At 43.8% G+C, this 4776-nt stretch overlaps 1 pseudogene; it reads right to left on the minus strand.

The window, feature by feature from the left end:
* Window positions 1-209: 209 nt before the first annotated feature.
* On the minus strand, window positions 210-328 carry LOC120586917 (uncharacterized; annotated as a pseudogene).
* Window positions 329-4776: the final 4448 nt, after the last annotated feature.

The following is a 4776-nucleotide window of genomic DNA, read 5'->3' on the forward strand; positions in this document are numbered from 1 at the left end:
GGGGGTTGTCCCCCACTAAGCTAAGAGGTCATGGAGAGCTCATCAGCCTCCCCTGGGATCCGGGCTTTCATTGCAACAGCAGTCGGCAGACAGTTTTTGGCAGCAGTGTTTTCTTTATTATTAATTATTATTTTTAGGCGAGGCAACCCTTGGTTGACCTCACAGGTTGACCTTGTCAGCTTACAATCCCTTATTTTTTTTATTTTTTATGCCTACAGCACCAGATCTTCCTAGGTGGTCTCCCATCCAAGTACTAACTAGGCCCGACCCTGCTTAACTTCCGAGATCAGACAGGATTGGGCTTGTTCAGGGTGGCATGGCCATAGACAAGCAGAAGTGTTTTCTGATCGGATGTCTGTTACAAAGAACATTCTAGTTGCCATGCGGAGAGTGTATTGGAAGAATCACCATCCTCCCTCCCCACCTCTCACGGAGCTTTCCTGATGCCTGAACCCTCCAGTCTCCACCCTTTCCACTGAGCTGTGCCTTGGAGCAGAGGTGTTGGCTCCCCTTAGCCAGGCCCTTCTAAAGTTGTAATCTTTGCAGGGTGATGCCAACACACCATAAGAACTGAATCCTGACCTGAGGAAGCTGCTTTTTGTTTGATTTGGGAGGTTTTGAATAGATGAGTCAAAATGCAATAAAGTATCCAGCTAATTTTCTGCAATATAAACTCCCATGCCAGCCCAGAGAGAACCGGGCAACCACAGAGGGCTCGGGATGGGCCGTGATCCTTCTGTATCACTTCCGCCTTCCTTTGGGTCCCATGGCCATGTGGACAGGTTATTTACTCTTGCCCTATTCTCATACTGAATCTTAGGATTCAGATCTTTTTTTTTTTTCAGACCTATTTTTATTACCGAGTCTGCATAAAGAATATAAAAATTACTCACATATGCTTTTCAATTAAAATTTTCTAAAAAGAAAAAATAAAAATGTTAAGTTTTAGTGGAGGAAGGGGAACAAAAAACATTTTAATAAAATGAGTGTTTGTTCTAGAACAAGGAAAGACCCAGATACACGGAAGGGTCAATGGGTCGATGATAGGAAGCTGCCTGTCCTGCAGTCTAAGGCAGGCTCGCTCCGGGTCAAAAGTCTGTTGTGGATGCAGAAGGCATTGCTATCTAAGTGCATGCAGCTTCTTTGCTTCCTCGGGTTTCAGCATCTCCCATGAGATCATTTAAAATCACATTTGTTACTTTACCATCTAATCACACATAAGCTTCTCTCCCACAACCCCCGCCCTGCTTCTATCCAAGGAGTACACTTTCTGGAGCACCCGAAGCCAGGGTGGGACTCGTGACGGGAAATGGGAATGGCATCCAAGAAAGCACGATTCCTTGCAGTTCGGTGAACAACGGCGAGATGCCCACCAGATAGGCCACACCGCTTTCACCGACGGGGACGAGCAAGTGTAAGTCTTTGCAGAACTGGGCGTCTCAGACTGGCCTCCCCGACCAGAGCTGCTCACTAACCTCTCGGCAGAACAGACATCAGGAGGAGTTTCTTCTTCCTGCCATGCTTGACTTTTAAGCGGAACCTATTCCAAGAGCTCATGGTTTCCAGTGGCGGCAAGCTGGGGTAGAAGAGAAGATCTCTCACCTAGAAGACGAGCAAGTCTGAGCGGCAAAGGTTTGGCTGTGGGACTCGGGAGCCAGTCTGTGGCTAATGATGTAAAGATATACGCTTGGGGTTATATGGGAGCAAAAATGGAGCACATTTTGTAGGCTGTTTGAATGAGTGACCTTCTCAAAATACCCATAGTTCTTAGAAAAATAGTTACTATTAACTTATTTGTATAGAAGACTCCCACCGCTTCCCTTCCTCTGAAGAATAGTAGGAAAAACTATACCTAAACCCCAAAACTATCAATTTCTACGTACCACATCAATATCAGGTTTATGCTCTTCAAAGAGTCTCATTGATATAAAGAGATGTTTTATTAACAGGTGTGATTTCAGAAATTTTACCAAAGGTGTGGTAACAGAGGCCAAATATCCTAGGAGTATTGGTGAAAATGTTAAAACTAAATAAAAATGAACATAGAAAACAAAGAATCCTTGGTGTTTGGGTAGGAGGTGATACACTCTTTCAGAGCTGAGTTTTGCCTGTAATTCGAGGCATCAAGTATTCTTTTTAGAGAAGTATGGGTAAGGCTGCAAGCAGTATTTTCCACTCTTGGTCACTCATCAGAATAACCTGGAGAACTTTCTGGATCCCATGCTAAGACCACTGAAACTGAATATCTAGGAGTGACAGCTAGGAATCTCTATATATTTTTTCAATACTCTCCAGAAAATTCTGATGGACAACAGGATTGAGGAACCCTAATTTAAGATTCTGATGTTGAAGGACAAACCCTGGTAACCAAAGGTGTTTTCCAAGTGGCAGTGGAGTGTTTACACATGTGAAGAAAGGTAACAACAGGTAGGACCAAAGGCCCCCTTTGCTTTGCTTTCGGCCTCAAATCTGCAGTCTAGAGAAATGATTCAGAAACGTCTGTGGTTTGGGCTCTGTTTGGCCTTTTCCCTTCAAAAGCTCAAGTGCACTTAGTATAAGTTTGATTCATGATCATAATTTCCTCTTTAAGATTACCTGATTGGACTGGTGCCAGAAAAAGAGAAAAAAGCTCGCCATGATTTTAAAATGTGGTTTGATTCAGCTTTACTGGTCTTGCAAAATGAAATAGGTAGAATCAACCTCATGTATATATTTTGAGTAACAGAAGTCAAAAGGTTGGGCTTTCTAGCCTCACGGTGTGGGAGGAAGGTGGAAATGACACAGGGAAGTGAATTGCTTTTAGTCTGATGGAAAAATTTGTTTTGAAATGGTATAAAGTTGGCTTGAAATGTTAGGAAGATTTTAGAGTGGTCTTAAAAAATAAGTTGCTGGTTCCCTGTTTATTCACTTAGTCAGGTAGTGGTGGTAGTAACAATAACAAATATAATTAACAAAGATTTAAAGTGGCATCAGCATTTTTCATAGGCATATGCAAGGATGGTTTTGAGAAAAATGATGATCAGAAGGGAATGGAAAAAAACCCGTAAGAATAGTCTGTGTGGTAAATGGTGGATTAAAAATCTTTTACAAATAAATATTGCAAAGGAAATGCTATTCTGGGAGTAGAAAAATCAGTGATCATTGACTCTGGGCAGGTGCACAGTCATACATTCCCTTGTGTCAGAGACCAGTCAAGTCAGGAAGACTTTGGAGACCTTAGCTTCTCTTCTGAGCAGCAGTCCCACACTTGCCATTATTAGCTCCCCATCTCAGAACACAGACTGGTCTTCGGGTCCCACAGACACACCAGTACCACCAGCTTGGAGCCCAAGCCTCTTGATCCCAGGAAAGAAACACCATCCCTCCCGCTCTGGGATTGCTGTGCCCTTTCTCATACATTCTTCATCCACTGGGCTCGCCCTTTTTGCATAGTCACTTTCTGCCCAGATCCTACCTGTCCTTCTGAGTCCTGGATAGATCTCATTCTCCCCCAAGGCCTACTGTCCTCTCTCCCCTCCCCCGCTTCCACCTCGCCTCTTCATTTATGTTTATTTGTATGATGCATGTCTCTGGTCAGAGTGGTGCTTCTCTTTGTCTCTCTCCCCATCAGAGTGTGGGTTTATGAGTGGCAGGGTCTCAGTCTCCTTGATTTTTCTTACCTCCATCAAAGCTTTGCACACATTAGCAGCTTGGAAAGTGCTTCCTGAATAAACACACGGTTTGGTGTTCTGGATCATATGGGAAGAAGATTCGAACATGGCGGCACCTTCTCTTTCCTCCCCTTCAAGCAAATGTGGTCTCTCCTTGCCTACTGGCAGCAATTCTGAGAGGCTTACAACTCTTTGTCCTTAGGGAGGCTGTCACTCTGGTCCATCTTGCCCATTAGATCCCATGGGCGCTCTTCTTACATTGCTATTCATTGTCATGCTTTTCCCTGGCTCTGCAAAGAGCACGTTTTATGAACTGATTCAGAAGAGCAGAAAGAGGTCACAGTGACCACGGCCAGGTATAGAGGACAGTGGCCCAGAACACAGGCCTGTGGATTGAGTTGGACCTTGGTTAATGCCCCAGCTGGGCTTTTTAATAGCATGTTAAACAACTCCCCCCTGCCCCCACCCAACTGCAAAATGGCCATAATACTTATTTCCTCAACTGCAAAATGGCCATAATACTTATTTCATAAGGTGATTACAAGGTTTAAACAGGGGAATGTATAAAGGGCTTAGCCCAGACTATTAGCTACTATCCCTATTATTATTTTGTCTGATGCCCTCATTTTATAGATAAAGAAACTGAGACCTGGAGTTTTAGTTTCAGTGACTATTCAAGGTCACATAAATGGTTACTAGCACAAGGAGCAGGACCCAGGTACCCTGCCCACAACTTATGACTTTCCCCCAGCACGGTGACTGGCTCCAAGATGATAGGAGGGGGTCCTCATTGGAGATGCTTTGTTCATACTCTGTAAGGAGGTGCTGGGACACTCAAAGCTCAACACAAATGTATCAACAGGTGTGAGCTTAACTTTGCATTAAACACAGTCCTAGGAGAAAGGAGGTGGAGTGAGTCATGGTGTTATTATTATTATTGTTATTATTATTATTATTATTATCATTACCATTATCATTATTAGTTTGAAGTGCTCACAGAGCTGACCAGTAGGACAATTCAGGGATGCTACAGGGAGAAGAGAGTTGAGGGAGGCTTTGAACAATGGATGGATTAGATAGATGGAGAAAGAGGGGAGGTTACTGTGGACCAGGCACTGTGACATAC

The sequence above is a fragment of the Pteropus medius genome, unplaced genomic scaffold, assembly GCF_902729225.1.
Source record: "Pteropus medius unplaced genomic scaffold, Ma_sr-lr_union100, whole genome shotgun sequence".
NCBI classification, from domain to species: domain Eukaryota; kingdom Metazoa; phylum Chordata; class Mammalia; order Chiroptera; family Pteropodidae; genus Pteropus; species Pteropus medius.